Here is a 19341-nt window from a genome sequence, read left to right as displayed (position 1 = left end):
CTTATCTTTAAAGTGAATAGCAACCATCTTGGAATGTTACATGAGTAGCAACATAACACTCAGCCACCCAGGAAAAAGAAGTCAGGAAGATTCATATTCTTGAATTCAAATCTGACTTCATAAACTTACTAGCTGTGTGATCCTGGGCAAGTCACTTAACCACGTTTGCCCCAGTTTTCTCATCTATAAAATAAGCTGGAAAAGGACACAGCACTTCAATATCTGCCAAGAAAACCCCAAATGGAGTCACAGTCAGACACATCTGAAAAATAACAACATATGTATATTTAAGTAAATATAATACCTCTTTCAATAACCTCTTCCACAAAGGCTATATTATATTCTAACATATATATATATATATATATATATATACACATATATGTATGTATGTAATACATATATGTAAAATATGTATATAAAATATTATATTCTATTTAAGAAGCCAAAAGTTACAGTTGTTGCTATCATTCTTAAAAGTGACTCTTTGTGGAGATAGGGAAAGTATGTGAGTTTAATGTTGTTATCTGAGGATGATTGCTTCATTTAGTAATATCCTCCTTAATTTACATTTATCCTTCAATTAATTTTTATATTGTTGTTCCATCTCCCCTCCACCTGAAATTATTATGTTTCTGTTTCCTTTTTTGTTTTTTTCAGTGTCTGTCATATGGGAAATATTTAATCAATTTCCAGAGAAAGCAATTGAAATCAATCATTCATAAGAGTGTAGATTTAGAACTAAAAGGGACTTAAGAGATCTTTAAATCCATTTTGCTTACCCCATTTGCAGATAAGGAAAGTGAAGCTCAAGGAAGCAAAATGACTTCTTTTTCCTGGATGGCTGAGTGTTATATTGATACTCATGTAACATCCAAAGAACTAGAGAATGACTTTTACATCACTGTGTGGATCTTTTAAGGAAGATTTCTGAAAGAATAAATAGTTAAGATTAGTAGAGGAGAAGACACAGAGAAAATCTCTGCAACAAAGACATTACAAGTCCAACCAAGTACTGAAATAATTTCCTAAAGTTGAGGAGTAGGAGTGGAGAGAACAACAACAAAAATCCTAGAAAATAATAGCTACGATTCATATGGTACTTTAAAGTTTTTTAAATGCTCTAAATGGATTATCTAATTTGACCCTCATAACAATCTTTTAGGGTGGGTCCCATATTCCATCTCCTTTTTACAGATGAGGAAATTGAGCCTGAGAAATGTGACTGGCCTTTAGTCACATAATTAGTAAGAGGAAATGTCTGAGGGAGGATTCTAATTCTAGTCTTTCTGACTCCAAATCCAACAGCTTATCCAGTGCTTTGCCCAACTGCCTTGAAAGAGCCCCACATTTGTAGTTTCAGACCTTTTTCTTTACTCAGTCCTCTGAGTCTATATGCTTTTGTCCACATCTTCTCTTTCACCTCAATTGCAACAGATCAGGTCAGCTTCTAGCTCATCAAAAACGTTTAGAACTTTTAACTTCACTAGGATCTTCACTAGGATATAGCCCCTCTTCATTTCTGCCTCTTAAAATCATTATCCTCCCCTTCAAAATCCAATTTATGTGCCACCTTCTACCTGAGATCATGGTCTTCCTCCTAAAATTACCAGGTATATTTTCCATATATGTGTGTATAAGCATAGTCATGTTCCTCCAATGAAATGTAAGCAACTTGAAGGCTGGACCAGTTAATTTTTGCTTTGTATTCCAGTTTCTAACACAATTCTTGGCACTTAGTAGGTTTTTAATAAATCCTTGCTGATTGATCTTCTCTAACTTAATCTTTGTTTCTACACACTTCTCCAGTTTTAGAAGAAGAGACATCTGTCTTCTTTAGAGTAATTATTTCCTGATGTGCATTGGTTCCTCTAGTTTATGGGCTACATACTCATCTCCTCCCTTTTGACAATCTTCCATCTAGTTTTCCTTATTGGTTAATTCCATTTTGGTTTTGAATGTCCTTAGAACTTCTTTTACTTTGCTATTTCTAAAGATATGTGACTTTCCTCAGCGTAAATACCCACTCCACTGATAATTACCTTAACACTCTAGCAAATAGTCTTCACAGATTGCTTTTGAGAAATAAAAATGAAAAAAAGAAAGGATGAAAGGAGGGAAGGAAGGAAGGAGGGAAGGAAGGAAAAGAAGGGAAGAAGGAAGGGAGGGAGGGAGGGAAGGAGTATAGAAGGGAAAAAGAAGGGAGGGAAGGAGGAAAGGAGAGAAGAAGGAGGGAAGGAGGAAAGGAGAGAAGAAGAAAGGAAGGATCATCTAATTTGATTCATATTTCTGTTTCCTTTTTTTCTTTTTTTCAATGTCTGTTACATGGGAAATGTTTATTCAATTTCCAGGGAAAGCAATAGAAATCAAGAGGGAGGAAAGGAGGGAAGGAGGGAAGAAGGAAGGAAGGAAGGAAGGAAGGAAGGAAGGAAGGAAGGAAGGAAGGAAGGAAGGAAATAGAAAGAAAGAGAAATGAAAAAAGGAAGGAAGAAGATAATCTTCATGGATTGCTGCAGCCAGAAAAAAGAAAAGGAAAAAAATCATGACCTGGAACCAAACCATTTATGGTAATTAGCATATCTGATTTTTGCTTAGTTAATCTTTACATGGCAGATACATGGTCCAGTACCAATTCTATTCTTATAGCCTTTCAATCCTGGTAAGATCAGCCAGACTTTGGGATCTACTGGCCTAGTATTAGTTAGCCCACAGTCACCTCCAATCCAAGTGTCAGTGTAGGCCATTAGTGATAGCTGATCTCTGTGCTAGAAAAAAATTTTCACCTGACCTTGCTACCACCTTTAGCAAATGTCCTATTTCTGTCCTTCCCTTAATTGCCACACTTCCTGAAAGAGTGGTCAATATAGACTATTTTCACTTTCTACCCACTACTTAATTTCCTGAACTCTAGATTAATCCTCCTCATGCTATGTAAATTTCTCTCAAAAATCACTGGTGACCTAATTGTCAAACCCACTGGCCCTTTCCTTTCCTTCATCATCATTTTTCTTTGTCTTATTTACATATCTGGCTGGCTAAAACCCACTAGTTACCTGCTGTTTCCAGAAACTTTCTTGGATAATGCAACTCTATGATATGCTCCTTATCTTTTCTTTCCAACACTAAATCTTTACAATGATTAATAAAAACAATCGGTCCCCTAAAGTGGTCATATATATTCACACAATTTGAAATTATAATGAATAAAATATAGTCACTGATTCCAACCTGGTGGAAATACACAGCACAAGAATCTAAATAATGCTACCATTCAGAAGGATCTCATTATTCTCATGAATCAAAACCTAGCTTTTTTGAATGTCTGCTTTTAGCCTCCTTCTGCTTCCTCTCACCACCTTTTTCTTCATTTTATGAGAATTACTCTTAATCCCATATTTCTGAAATAATCCTGAGGCCATGCTCCAAGATTCTAACTGCCATCTCCTTTTTTATGTGGCTCATCATTACACTATTATGTTTAAAACTAATCTTGCCATGCCATCCTCACTACGAACAACACCTCCCACTTCCGACTCCTCTATCTCTATCATCTTTCTTGGAACCACCCAGACAAAATAAAACCAAAAAAAAGTGAAATTTCTTTCCTTTATCCATCATAGAGTCATTTGAACTTTTTCTTCAAAATGTCTCTTGGTTTCATTGCTTTTTCTGTTTTTTTTTCCCTCTAACATAGAGAACCATCCTAGATTATAAATCCAGAGAGCTAGAATTAAGTCCCAGCTCTCATACCAATTATCCATGTGATCTTAAGCAGGACATTTCCCTCTTGTATGCATTAGTTTATTAATTTGCAAAATGATGAGGTTGGATTAGACTATCAGTAAGACACTTTCCAGCTTTTAATAGTCTATAACACTATGAAAATCTTTGTCAATAGCTTTATCACTTCCCACTAGGATTACTGTGATAGCTTGCAGCTGGCTTTCCGAGAACAATTTCTGCCCACTCCAATAATTACCAAATTATTGTCAGATTTTTGTGTATGGAACCATGCTTTTATCAACATGAGGAAACTTCAGTGTGGGAATTCCTTACATTTCTGGAGACAGGCAGCTCATTTTAAGCTTAAAAAACTGCCCTAAGGCACTATGAAGTTTCTGTGGTACCAATTTTTACAGAGAAGAAATCAAATGTTAAACTGTATTTTTATCACTCACCTTAAATTGTTTATTTCCAAGTTCAGGAGACTTTAGAAACTGGCCCTTTGATCACATAGACAGTCTATGTGAGAAGATATGAAATGAGATCTTTCTACTCCCAGATTTGATGCAATACCCATTAAGCCCAGTCTGTCTCTACTATCAGCCTACTCTTTCTAAAATACTCTTTAGATTACCATAGTATAGTGGAAAGAACAATGGATTTGATATCAGGAGAGACTAATATTTGAATCCTATCTCCCATGCTTCCTAGTTGTATATCTGTGTATTAAACCTGAAAGAAATATCTGAAAAACATTTCTAAAAGCTGAAGGCACAGTGTCAATGCTACCTATTTCTACTATTAGGTTATATATATCTCTAAATTGAGGGGGAGAATAAGTCATTTACATTACTGCTTCTAAAAATTTAGGGTATATTCCAAGGAATATTTTTAACTTGGCCAATTCCCTAAAAATTAAACATAAATTCCTCTTAGATTTTAAGAAATATATGCAAAAAGAAGCAGAGTATACTCTGTAAAGGAATTAAATCACCTACCAATGCCCCAGTTGAACATGGATATGTGTCAGATAGAATTCACACAATTTAAACTCAACTCCCATTGATAAAGTGGTAGGTACTTTTTCCTATCCCTGTTCCTACAACTGGAAAAAATTGTTCCTAAAACCACCAAGGAATAATGTGTTAAAAGATTAAGAAAGAGACCATACCCATCTAGTAGAGATAGTATAATACAAAGAACACTAACATAGGAATCATTAGGGATGTGCTGTAGAGCTAGATCTTGACCTTATCAAGTCAATTTTAATCTATTTCAGACTCCAGTATTATCATCTGTAAAAATGAAATAGTTGGATGATTTTGAAAACTGCATTATTCTCTTCTTTCAAAATTTTCAAAGAATCTGTGTTTCCTACTGTGTATGATCTATTAACTTCAAAACCTAAACTCTTAACACACATAACATCTCCTTGGTATCTGCTTTCAATGCCACGCTCACATATGTTGAGGTCTCTGCCTCACTGACCACTCCATGGTTTGCTCAATTCAATTCAACAAGTATCATGTGAAGGCAGGAGGTCCTGGAGCTGGAAAGATGAAAAGCAACATAATTCTTCCATAAGTTCCAAGTGACATAATTCATGTAAACCATTTTGTGAATCATTAGACACTATATTAAATATAAGGAATTGTGTCTTCCAGATGAGACTTTAATCTTCTTCAGGTAAAGGACCTTATGTCATGTTTCTGTGTGGCCCCCACAATGCCTACAAGAAGCATATACTAAAGAGCCACAATATTCTTACTGATTGCCACTTAGTTTCTATATGAAATCTTTCCCAAGAATTCATTAAGTGCCCTGGGTTCAAGGTCCAAATTTCAAAGACTAACAAGATGATCACTATCTCCTGTTCATGGCCCTGAGTTCTACCATTTATTTTATGATTTGGATCAAGTCAAATAAGTTATTAATTATTTCCTCATTTATAAAATGGGGTAGCCACAAGATACACAAATGAACATTTGATGTAAAGTTAGATAACTCAGAAATGATATGACAACAACCAACACACCTCAAGAAAAAAATCCATCGACTGTGATTAAGAAAGGATGCTATCAAATATAGCAACAGAGGAAACCAGCCTTGCCCTAGCCCTGACAACATTTAATCAACATTCACAGAAAAAAAAAAGTTCATCTTTCTCCCAAAGGGTAATCTCTATTAATTAGCTTGCTGAGAAAAGGTTATATATTTGGTCATTTGCTTTAATGAAAAAAAGAGTGCTAAGCAAATAAGCTGATATTAGAGATTTAGTTCAAAATGTACCACATCCCTTTACTTGTCCTAGAACCCATGCGGAGTTATGAATATACTATTCTTTATAATAGTAACAGTGAAGATTTACAAAGTGCTTTAAAATTTGCAAAGCATATTACATACATTGAATCACTTGATCCTTTACAACAACCTTGAGAGGTAGGTACAACAAAGATTTTCCTCACCATTTTACCATATTCATCATTCACCATAAGGAAAATAAAACTTAGAAAAGACCAATGACTTGCCCAAAAGATCACAGCCAGTCAGTGTAAGAGGCAGATAAGAAGAATTCAAGTTTTCCTTACTCTTCCTGAAGCATTAGATCAAGCGATCGTAACCTCATCCACATCTCAGTGTGATATTGTCTACAGCTATAGTGTAATGATCTTTTTTGCTCATGATGATCTTCAGAATATTATAGTTAAAAAGCTAGAAGTAGCTGGCAGTGCTGGAGTCAGAAAGAATTGAATTCAATTGCTGTTCCAGATGCTTACTAGCTGTGCACCTCTCCATAATTCCCTTCCCCTATTTGCCTCAGTTTCTTAACTGAAAAATGAAGATTATAAAAGCACCTATCTTATAAGGTTATTTTGAGGATCAAATGATATAATATTTGTCAGGTGCCTGGCATATAGTAGGTAACATATAAATGCTTACTTCATTCCCTACCCCCTTTCTATAGTTAGGAGGTACCTCAGAAACTATTTTGATTAATCATTTAACAGATGAGGAAGCTTGGGCCCAGGAAACCTAAATGATTTATCTAAAACCACCCAGACATCATATGTCAAGAAAAGGAAAAGCATCTTTTTTCATAATCCATACAAAATCATATAATGAGAGAGAAATGACCATTTAAAAAATTTTCAGTACTCTCATATACATAATTTTATCTGTACTATCTACTAATTCAAATGTCAACCCATGCATTTTAGTGGATCATCTAAAAAGGGACAACAATTTGCTTTCTTTTTAATTTTCCAAATCCATATTCCAAGGAAGAATATGAAGATCCTGACAGAATATGAACAAAGGTAATTCTTTCCTAATAGAAAGAACTTCTGGCATCTCAGGGCCTCTTTTAGATCTGAGGTGAAGAGAGAGCTATGTTTGTTGACTTGGATAGGTTTCTCTCTGAGGCCTCATGAAAAGTCAAAGAAACTTAGTGGCCTGAGGTAATACTTTCTACCATGCTTGAGCAACTAAGACTACTGGGTTATTTGTTGGTAATTTATTCACTTCTTTCTTGATCTTTTACCCTATCCCATATTCCTGGGGATCCCTTCTTTTTGTGACCTTGACTTTCAATTTTGGCAAAATCTATATGACTTTATTCTTTCTTCTCCATCTTTCCCTCCCTATTTTCTGCAGGTCAAAAATAAGTTTCTCAGCTCTCTACTCACTTGGGGAAAATAGCATTCCATAGAAAGAGAGAGTGCTGCATTAAAACCAGTAAAACATGGTTTTAAACTTGGGGTTTTAAAAATCTCACCCTAGGCACTTACAAGCCAGAGAGCTTTAGTCAAATCATTGAACTCATCTGAAACTCAGTTTCCTTATCTGTAAAATGGAATATGAGGGAAGGGAAGAGATAGATTTGAAGATCTCCAAGGTCCTTGCCAGCTCCAAACTTATGCTCCTAAGCTGATCTTGCTCCTTGTTTCCTCTGTGTATTCTCTTATTCTTTAGTAAGGGTAGGATCATATCATGTATTTTTCATTACCCATAGGCCAAGACATGCACTGCACACATATACAGAAACACACAACCATAAAGATAAGCCCTCTTTACTCCCACAATTTGCAATTTTCTGGAATTTGTTTAAATGCTACAATTGCAAAGGAGCTAAGTGGGTCAGTCAATGAACAGAAAAAGTAAGTGGAAGGGTATTTTTGGGCCCAGAGGATCAGATCAAATTAAGACCAATTAGGAAAGACTCATCACTTCACTGTCTTCTACATAGATTGCATTACATTGTAAGAAGCCAAACACTTGGGCCAAAAGGATTGCTCTTTTCCATGAGGAATGGAAATCCAGACAGAAAGAAACGATAGAGTGGATGTACTGCTGCTTCTGGGGCTTCAGTTATTATTCTAGGTAGTATTTTAGCCCTATTATTTTAATGGATGAGTCTAGCTATCCCTATCAGGATTCCTCAAACTTTTTAAATACGGGGCCAGTTCACTGTCCCTCAGACTATTGGAGGGCCGGACTACAGTAAAAACAAAAACTTTGTTTTGTGGGCCTTTAAATGAAGAAACTTCATAGCCCTGAGTGAGGGGGATAAATGTCCTCAGCTGCTGCATCTGGCCTGCGGGCATAGTTTGAGGACCCCTGCAAGCCTTTGGGCATAGATGGTGATACCACTCAAAGTAATGGGCAGATTTCAGAGAATTAACTATCAGATTTAAATTCTGGGTTTGGGAGTTTTATTTCCAATTTCATCTTGAGCTTTCTATTGCTTAATCACTATTGGCCAGTTTTTCATTCTCTCTAAAATAGGAATAATAATACTAATCTGCCCCAAAAGGACCATCAAAGTTCTTTGATAAGAAGAATAAATCTGTGATCGTGCTATAAATGATGAATTAAGGCACTTAAAATTAAATATGCCTCTTGTTGTTTTGTCATTTCAGTCATATATAGGTAATAATAATAAACACTATCACTTGACAATTGTCTTGAAGAATTCAAAAGCAAAGAACTGCATTCAGTTTGAGGCAAAAGTATCAGGGAAGGCTTCATGAAGGAAGTGTATGAGCTGGAATTTAGTGAATTGGTTTCCTCCTATAATAAGTGTTATTTTTACAAAAATAATGTTAATAACATCAACATAAAGGCCTTATATTTGTATATAATAAAAAAACATTTTAGTACAAACATGTTAAGATGGGGTGAACATGGATGAATAGAAAAGGATTCTTTCTGTCTAGCCCTCTCACCTTCTTTCTCCTTGTCTCTCTGTTTGTCTCTATTTGTCTCTTTTTAAAAATTTTATTTAAAAACAAAATAAGAAAAAAAGAGAAAAGGAATACAAAACAAAATAAAACAAAAGAGAACATTGTCATGTGCCTAGCAGAACATCAGGGAGGATTCAAAATGTACAACAAATTAACAGTTCAAGAAAGTATATATATATATATATATATATATATATATATATATATATCAGTTAAAATTGTATTCATGAGTGCCCAGCTTTTCTTTTCTTCCTTGTAAATTGTTCTTGTTCTCTGCTGCTTGACTTTTTTACTTTTTTTTTCATTTTCATCCCCACCCCACTCCCCACAGTCAAAAAAAAATATATGTATGTATATATATATATATATATATATATACACACACACATACACACATATAAATGTACACCCCATTCTCACCCTACATATATACATATATATCTTTCCTATCTGATAACAAATTATTCTTAACCTCCCATTCCAAAGGGGGAGTCTTCACATGCTTTGGGTAGACATCCCCCTAACTCATTGAAGAATTTAATCTAAATTTAATTTATCTGTTCAGTTACCTTTAACCTGGTTTAGCCCTCCATCACTCTTTTTATCAGAGTGTGGCTACTGTGTAAGCTACAGTTTCTTGGAGCCATAGGTGAGAATCGTGTAATAGATGGACACCAAAAGTGGAAGAGCAGCCCTGAAAACAGTTCAGCAAGTCTTTGCACCAGAGATGCTTCTCCTAGAACAGCCCATATACCCCAACTTTTTATTTTAATCTACTAGAAATCTGAATTATCTTGAAGAACCAAGAGTGTGATCATTAAAATCAAAGAAGGCATAAAACATGAAGCTGGTTGTTCTTCATAGTTGTTTCACTTTATCATGAAGTGTGCCCAACACACAATAGAGATTGAAAAAAATTCCCTATGAATGGTGAGGTACTCCAGATATTTCTATTTTGGGATAACATTGCCTTGAGGGCATCAAATCATGGAACATTGCAGAATCATTCAAAAGAGTTTAGCCTAGTTATTCACACAGGAAAACCAAGGTCGATGAAGAATGTCTATTGTCTGGCCAATGATATGTGATTGGATTGACAGCCAATCTAGATCACTCATTAGAGTGATCTATATCTTATATCTATATCATATATCTTAGATATACACTATAAATGGAGAGAAAACTGAAGTTAAAATGGAATATGAAAAAATTTCCTTTAAGAAACCAGTTCTTTTGCTTGGAACAAAGCTCATTTTTAATGCCAATGTTCTTCCAATGGTGGTGTGCGGTTTCAAGCAAAGCTATTCCACAGCCTGAAGAATTTAAATGGAAAATCACTAGAAGGGCAATGGAGTAGCCTCTGGTGGATATGAGCAGGCTACAACAAAGAAAGAGAAGGAAGGAGGAGAAGAAGGAAGAGGAGGAAGGAAGGAAGAAAGGAAGGAAAGAAGGAAGGAAGGAAGGAAGGAAGGAAGGAAGGAAGGAAGGAAGGAAGGAAGGAAGGAAGGAAGGGAGTGGCAAAAATGATACCAAAAGAAAAATGAATGAAAAAATGTTTGTTATAATAATTGCTCTCTGGGTGGGAGAAGGGAAAGAAATATAGGGGGAAATTAGGCAAGAAAATATATCAATAAAATACATTTAAAAAATAAATATGAATAACTGGAAATAAAAAGAAGGGCCAATAACATAGGAGGGGAAAGGCAGCAAGCATTAATTAACACTTATTTTGTACTAAAACACTGCAAAGAATTTGTCAATTATCATATCATTTAGTTTCCACAATATTCATGGGAAGTAAGTCCTTTTAACATTATCTCCATTTTAGAGATCAGGAAACTGAGGTAGAAAGGAGTTAAATGACTTATTCAGAATCACACAACTGGTAAGTATCTGAGCACATATTTGTATTCAGGTCTTCTCAATTCTATGCCAAGTATTCTGTATCCACTGAGCTGGTCAACTGCCAAGGAGGGGAAAGAGCAAAAGATAACTGATAAAGTCCAAGTCCTTCATTGGTAGCCACTTAATGTAGGGAACTTTAGGGAAATGTTATTAGATTTTGAGTAGACCCCCAAAGCAAATTTATGAAATTGTATAGACAGGAATCCCAAAGGATGATCAGTCAAAAGTAAGTTATAATTGTCTTCACTGAAGGAGATAACTACATCATTGACCTCACAAATCCATTCAATCATAAGAACACAGTTTAGTTTGTACCTAGTCTCAACATTAAATACTAGGGATTTTCCAAACAAACCAGGTATCCCTATATATTGACTAACACCTTGCTATTGTGCAGGACACTGAGTATCACTAAGAACCACTTCCTTGAATTTTGTATTATGACAAGGAAGAGTGCCCAAGGACTTCCCTACCTCCTGCCATCCTATTATTCAAATCATAAACTTCGTTAATGATATCTGAGATCTGGGGAAGTAATATTTATCTAAACCAGCTGCCAGACAGTTTTGTCTTGACATAAACAACACTTCACTAATTAATTTAATTCAAATAATATGTTCTCTCTGTGGAAAGCACAATGCTAGATGCTGAAGACAACAAATACAAAAATTAGTCTTATATATTCTCATGGGAGATTAGAATCTAGACCACAGATTCAGAGATGATTTTCTCAAAGATCAAAGACCTCAAAGATCTTCTAATCCAACTCTTTCATTTTACAAAGAAAACAACCAAAGTAACTTAGCCAAGTTTACCCAAGTAAATGACAGAGGAGATGAAGAAGTAGAAGGAGAAGGAGGTGGGGAAAGAAGAGGAAGAGGAAGAGAATGAGGAGGAAGAAAAGAAGAAGAAAAGGAGGAGAAAAAAAAGGAAGAGGAGAAGGAAAAGGAGAAAGAGGAGGAGGTGGTAGAGAAGAAAAAGAAGAAGAAAGAAGGAGGAGGAGGAGGAGGAGAAGGAAGAGGAAAAGGAGGAGGAGGAGAAGAAGAGAAAAAGAAGAAAGAAAAAGAAGAAAGAAGAAGAAGAAGAAGAAGAAGAAGAAGAAGAAGAAGAAGAAGAAGAAGAGAAAGAAGAAGAAGAAGAAAAAAGAAGAAGAAAGAAGGAAGGAAGGAAGGAAGGCAGGGAGGAAGGCAGGCAGTAAGGAAGGAAAGAAGGAAGGAAGGAAGGAAGGAAGGAAGGAAGGAAGGAAGGAAGGAAGGAAGGAAGGAAGGAAGGAAGGAAGGAAGGAAAGAAAGAAGGAAGGAAAGGAAGGAAGGAAGGAGTGAGGGAGAGAGGGAGAGAGGAAAGATTTATACTAGATCTTCTGATCTCCCCTCCAAAATGTCATATACTTTCCACCACCATAGAGATAGTATTCTATCTCTATGCAAGAAAGGAAATGTAAATTTTATACATAGTTAATTTCAAGGTAGAAAAAAAAGATGCCCATATTTGTAGGGATTGGGAAAAATCTATAAAGAAGTTTAAATTTAAGTTTGGAAGAGAGTTACAATTCTCTGAAGTAGAAGTGAGATTTAAGGGGGCGGGGAGAAATACATCTCTTTTTCAGTCATTTCTTACTGAACCTTCTCATTTCCTTCAATTATTTAAGAACTTTCTTCTGAGAAGGATCCCTAAGTTTCAGTACACAGACTGCCACAAGAGTTCATATGCCAAAAATATGTCTAGTTTAAAATGTTTGCTTTAAAGGTCCTGATTAGTTTTTTTTAAGACAATGACCTCTAGGCTGGCTTGGTTTTGTATTTGGGTTCTATCAACTCTCTTTACCCTGAGTTACCAAGTCTTAAAAGCAAAGGAAGAACATTTGAGAAAGGAAGCAGGGAGAGAATGAGCATGAAACACAAAAAAAAAAAAAAAAAGCACATAGGCCACTTTGATCCGTGCTCTAGAAAACTAATATGCCTCTAATGTGAAACTTTGAGCTTCCTTTTCCCTATGAAGTAGATATTTTATATCTTGTAGAGACATCTTACAGGCAACAGTGTAGTTGTTATAAACCATCTTCTTTGCACTTGTAAAACTATATCAATCACATCAGTCATCTTGTATCCCGGGATTACAGTGAAAAACCTACTCTGACCAGGAAGTCAGGGAATTCTCCAAGGAGCAGAAAAAACCTGCCATTATTGAAGTCTGGTGGGGAAAGTACAAAATTTGGAAATAGTGAACCTGGACTGAAATATTGGTGTTGCTATTTACTAGATGTATGACTTTGGAGAAGTCACTTCTCTCTTCACCTCTACCCCCAAGCCTCACTTCCTCACCTATAAAACCAGAAAGATGGTTTAGATAATTTGTAGCTGTGTATCTATAGCCCATATAAAATCTCTCTAGTTTGTTTCTAAAATGGAAACAAAATTATCTATAGAAATACCTTATTTATCTACCTTGGTGGACAATGAGATCAATGTGTTTGGATTCACCAAAAATGAAACTGAACTTTCTAGGTATAAATACATCTCTAATTTTAACTAACTTTTTCCTGTGATTTGATGTTACAGGAAATATTTTAAAATATACATTAAAAAGCATCATAGTCTTGCTCTGGGGACTCAAAGTTATTACCATATTAATGTACAACACAATAATGCTCCTAGGGGCTATTCAAATATTCAACCAACATTTAACCCCACTATTTGCTAGGTAGCTCATATATGAAGCCTTTATCACCACAAGTAACACTGATTTCTTGCCTCTACTAACTATAGCAAAGATTGTCTTGCCAATCAGCCAATCCTTAAGTATATTTTGAAATTTTCTTATTTAGCCTTTTATATCTATGTCTTTTCTCATCAATGGAATAGCTAACTTCTCCACGATAGGGATCTTGTCTAATACATCTTTATCACTTCACATCATACTACCATGCTATCAAATTCAAATCAAAACAGGGATCCTTACATAAAGATCCTTGAAGGCCACATGTTAACTTAGAAAACTACGTGTTCATTTTTATTTATTATTGTTTCTTTTTTTTTCATTCACATATTAACATATTAAAATCATACAGAATTTGCTTTTTAATCTATTTTGGGCTATAGTTGGGTATAGAGATCTTTAACATATTTTAAATTCTTCACAACCTGTCCCTTTTCTACCTTTGAATCTTTTACACTTTGATTTCCCTTCATTCTCTTTAATCCAGCTACATTCGGACCTCTTTGTTGTTCCTCACAGAGGACACTGTATGTCCCAACTCTAGTGAATTTTCACTGGTTGGCTTCCATGTCTGTAATGTTCTCTCTCCTCACTTCTGCCACTTAGAGCTTACTTTCTGCAGGAGGTCTTTCTCATTCTCTTGTGTCAACCCAGTCCTTCTTTCTGAAACTACCTTCCATTTAAATCGTTTATGCCTTGTATATACATAGTCAGTTGTGTGTTGTCTTCCCCACTAAAATGCAAGCCCCTTGAGGGCAGGAAAAAATGCTTTTGCCTTTCTTTGAATTCTCAACACTTAGCACCATAAAAAAGAACAATAACAACAACACAACACAGTGGTGGACACATAATAAATGTTCATTAAATATTGGTTAATTGTGATTCTGGCTAAGTCAAGAATACTCTCAGTCAGAAAGACTAAGTCAGTGAGACCAAATATGGCCTCAGTCATTTACTATAAGTAATCCGGAGCCAGTCATTTTAGTTCTAAGTTTTCTCATTTTTAAAATGCACCTACCTCCAAAAACTTGCTGTTAGGATAAAAAAAATGAGATCATATTTGTAAAAAGTATTTAGAACAGTGACTGGCACTTCCTGACTGCTATATGAATGTTAGCTGTTATTATTATCATTTTATAATTCTATATAATATTATAATTATATTTATTACATGTGCTTTTATGTTATTATATGTTAATTATATATAATTATATAAATATATAATGATTATATATTATTATATAGGTGGTGAAGATAGTTTAATAAAGATAAAAGTAGATGTAGATGTAAGTGTAGATATATGTCTGTATAGATGATGAAAATGCGATTAAAATTCATGAGAAGCAGCCAAAGTATATTTCTGACCATTTAGATTAAAAAGTGAGGAAAATGGGGGCAGCTAATTGGTGCAGTGGACAGAGCATCAGCCCTGAAGTCAAGAGGACCTGAGTTCAAATCTGATCTCAGACACTTAAGCTTCCCAGCTGTGTGACCCTGGGCAAGTCATTTAACCCCAGTTGCCTAAAAAAAAAAAAAAGTGAGGAAATTGAGGTGACTTTGAAGCAAAAGAAATCAGAGAATGAACAAACCAATAACCAGTGGCAAATATAAAGCAAATAATAATAATAATAATAATAATAAGCAAGCAAGAAAGAAAAAAAGAAATTAAAATTTAAAAAGAAATCAATAAAGAACTAAAACAATTAAATTGATAGATAAAGCAAAAGACCTAGACTTTTCACTCATTAGTTTATTTGTTTACATCCCCCCATCTCACTCAGCCAAGGCTGGAAATGTAGTTGCCATTCCTATGCTCCTGACAGTGCTAGTAGGCAGGGAAACTTTGATCTGCTCACTTTCTAGTGAGAGGAGTTTTCTCATTCCTTAGTCAGCCTGGTGAAACTCCATTCTAGAGGCTCATTATCTTGGTACTAGATGTAGCATGGGCACCTGATTCACTTTAATTCTGCTATAACTCAGAATCTTTGAGCTCAAGAGATCCACCAACTTCTGCTTCACAGGGGAAGAGACTTATAGAAGTACAACACTGAGAATACCAAGATTTGAATTTTATTTTTTTAATATTAAAATTCTTAAATAATTTTTAGTTTAATTAAAAGCAAGAGAAATTCAAGTTGCTAGAATAAGAAAGGAGAAAACAACAAATATTGAAGAAAATTATAAGAAGCTATTATTCACAACTGTGCCAATAAAACTGAGAATATGAAGAGATTTAGATTTATAAAATATACAGATTGAAAAAGTAGTAAATAATCTAAAATGATGAGTTTCAAAAAAAATTAAACAAGTCATTAATGAACTGGCGCATAAAAAGATATTCCAACTAAGTTAATTCATAAGTGATTCCAAGCATCCAAAGAATAAATGGTTCATACTTCATAAGCTATTTTAAAATGTAAACAAATATGACAAAAATAAAAGTGAAAAGATCAAATTCATTCTATAAGAAAAATATGGTCACAGTTTTCAAATTTGACAAGCTGCAAAGAAAAACATCATTATGGTTTTTTTGTTGTTGTTGTGATAAAGTAGAGGAGAGGACAAGCTGCAAAGAAAAACATCATTATATTTTTTTTGTTGTGATAAGTAGAGGAGAGGTCATACAATACTTTAAAAAGAGTGGGGGGGAAACAAATCAGTAACCCATGCATAAACAAGGTAAAAAGAGGTCTTCATGATCCAGTTCAAGTTTGAAAAGATTAGATTAGTTTGTGATCATTATGAGAAGCAAAATCATTCTCTTCCTTATGCTCTTGAAGTTCAACTAAGGGAAGGAAAAGGAGGAGAACAGCAAAAAGGAGAGTGCTAGCCATGATTGCATATGTTTTGAGATTTCCATGATTCCTCTGAAGACATAGAAAGGACCCTGAAAAATTAATAAATTGAGTTCTAGTGATACCATTGACTTGAGTGTGACTCAGTCAAACTGACTTTAATCAGTATGCTACAACTGCTCCAAAGTGTCAAAAAATATTAGATGGAGCAGCCAGTACATATTTGCAGGCTATACTTCCTCAAAAATGATCAGCTTGATGCAATGGATAGCAGACTACAAAGTTCTCCATGTTCTGACACAACAGCACAAGTGGGGAAAATTGATAAAATTGCCCACCTGCTGAAGTGCTACAAAGAATTTTTTCATTGAAGTGGGAAAATCATGAATTCACATAAAATAGGCTTGAATGGGCATAATATTTTCATTATACACTAGAGTACTGTGCCATAACAAAATTGGGACCAGATCTTAACAATTATAGACAAAAATAATATTTGTTTTTCAAAACTCAGCACCAAATCACAAAATAATATCCTGCTGACTTTTATTTCCAATTCTCTTGTATATTTCTTTGTTTGTATATAATTCTTTGTATATTGTATTCTCCATTGCACTGTGAGCTGCTTGAGAATGAGAACTATTTGGATCCTCTTCATTTAATATCCTCAGTGTTTAGTAAGCTACTTAGTACACAGCACTGTTATAAAAGTTGTTAGAAATAACTGAGAGAAAAAATTAAAGTTACTAAAATCTGAACAGGGAGAAATTGAAGACTGAAATCGTTGAAAATTATCACAACAAAAATTCCAGAAATTCTACCTAATACTGAAATAAATGGTTGAAAGAAAAATACTGATGTCTCAAATGATTTTGAAAATGAGACAAACATACTTAGATAGAGTCTCAAAAATGCCCCTTTGGAGTTTGATGTCATGAATCTAAATAGCAGACCAATTAATTGTACCAAAATAGAGTAAATGTTGAGAGCTGACATGTTTTTGCCACTGTCTCACTTCAAACTTAGATCAGTCCATGATGACTCAAGCCATCTCTCTACCTTTGTTCCAGCAGCCTTATTCTCATTCTGTAAATGCCACCACTTATGTAGCCTCTTTCTCTCATCCGGGAGATCCTCTATCCAAATCTCCATTTGAGAAAATGTCCACAGAAACTAATCTGATCTTTTCAAACTTGAACTGGTTCATGAAGACCTCTTTTTACCTTGTTTCTGCATGGGTTACTGATTTGTTTCCCCCCACTCTTTTTAAAGTATTGTATGACCTCTCCTCTATCACATTACAAGCTCCTTTGGTCAAGGTGAGCATTTATACCTCAGAAATCACAAATTTGGGACTGATTTGTTGTTTTGCTGATTATCTAGACTTAAGAAAGTGTTACCAATGGGGATTAGACCTTAAATTGTGTGAACTCAATTTTCTCCTTTAAGAGTCTAGTTATTAAACATTTTTTTTTTTTTACTAGCACACTAGGTATTGCTCTATAAACATTGCTTGAACTTAGCAGAAAAGCAGTAAGAGGCTCAAGATCAGACTAAGGGCTGCTGACTGACTGGGTTCTTTATCATCATCACCTTCTTCATTATCCTAATTGACATTTATAAAATACTTTAAGATTTGCAAAGTACTTTATATCAGGCTACAGGAAGAAGAGAGAAGAGAAGAAGAAAGGAGAAAAGCAGAAAAGAGAGGAGAGGAGAAGGAAGAGAAGAGAGGAAGGGAGGGGAAGAGAAAAAAGGGAGGGAGAGGAAGAGAGGAGATGGAAGGAGAGGTCAAGAAAAGGGAGCTCATACTGAATGGCTTCTATTCTTTGGTATTTTTTGATGTGAGACCTATACCTGCATGTAATGTATGGTGTGGGAGATGCCAGAAGAGGTTTGTAACAACTGCATTGGGAGAGGGGGGCCTTACAGAATCAGTGAGAATGGAGTAAAAAAAAAAACTGGATTGCTGTAGTGAGGGGATATGTAAGAACCAATTTATACTGAACCCAAATAGTAAAAAGAGTAGAGACCTAAGGTTTTCAATCCCATCCTCTAAAGTTTATATTTACTAGCCACATAATCATAAGCAATCAATTAACCTCTCTGGCCTTAAGTTCCACCAACTGTCAAATGGAAGTGGAATCATAATACTTTTGCTCTCTACCTCACAGGGTTTATTGAAGGAAGGAAAAAAAAAAACTTTATAGACTTCACAGTATAAATAAGAGCTATAAAAAAGCTTTTTCTTGCACAATATGAAACATAAATATTTTAAAAGGAATGCACATATTTAATCTATACCATATCACTTGCTGTCTTAGGGAGCAGGGAGGTAAGAGAAGGAGGGAGAAAAATATGAAACACAAAGTCTTACAAAGATAAATGTTGAGCAAGATTATAAGATTATCAGTTCTGATGTATGTGGCTCTCCTCAACAATGAGATGATACAGGCCAGTTTCAATGGTCTTGTGATGAAGAGAGCCATCTGCCCCCAGAGAGAGAATCGTGGGAACTGGATGTGGATCACAACATAGTATTTTCACTTTTTTGTTGTTGTTTGCTTGCTTTTTGTTTTCTTTCTATTTTTTTCTTTTTGATCTAATTTTTCTTGTGCAGCATGATATTTGTGGAATATATAGAAGAATTGTACATGCTTAATATATATTGGATTACTTGCCATCTAGAGGAGGAGGTAGGGGAAAGTGAGGGAAAATTTGGAACAAAATTTTGGAAGGGTAAATGTTAAAAATTATCCATGCATATATTTTGAAAATAAAAAGTTTTATTAAAAGTGTTGAAAACTATCTTTACATGTATTTGGAAAAATAAAATACTATTGAGAAAAAAATGAATGAGAGCTAATATAGAGGAAGAAAAATGTTAATGGGCATGCAAGGTGCTTCGTAGTATATCTATATAGTTGGATAGGCAGGAAATGCTAAAGAGTTTTAAAAAT

At 34.9% G+C, this 19341-nt stretch overlaps 1 long non-coding RNA gene across 1 annotated transcript in view; it reads right to left on the bottom strand.

The window, feature by feature from the left end:
* Nucleotides 1-239: 239 nt before the first annotated feature.
* LOC116419064 overlaps nucleotides 240-19341 on the bottom strand; it is a 66470-nt gene continuing 47368 nt past the window's right edge. Inside the window, exons 2-3 of the long non-coding RNA XR_004229287.1 lie at nucleotides 783-930; nucleotides 240-262 (exon numbers count right to left, since the gene is read on the bottom strand). This is a non-coding gene — a long non-coding RNA (uncharacterized LOC116419064). The remainder of the gene's footprint in view (nucleotides 263-782; nucleotides 931-19341) is intronic.

The sequence above is a fragment of the Sarcophilus harrisii genome, chromosome 4, assembly GCF_902635505.1.
Source record: "Sarcophilus harrisii chromosome 4, mSarHar1.11, whole genome shotgun sequence".
NCBI lineage: Eukaryota > Metazoa > Chordata > Mammalia > Dasyuromorphia > Dasyuridae > Sarcophilus > Sarcophilus harrisii.
Note: the sequence above shows the minus strand (reverse complement) of the source record. Positions and strands in the feature narration are given on the sequence as shown.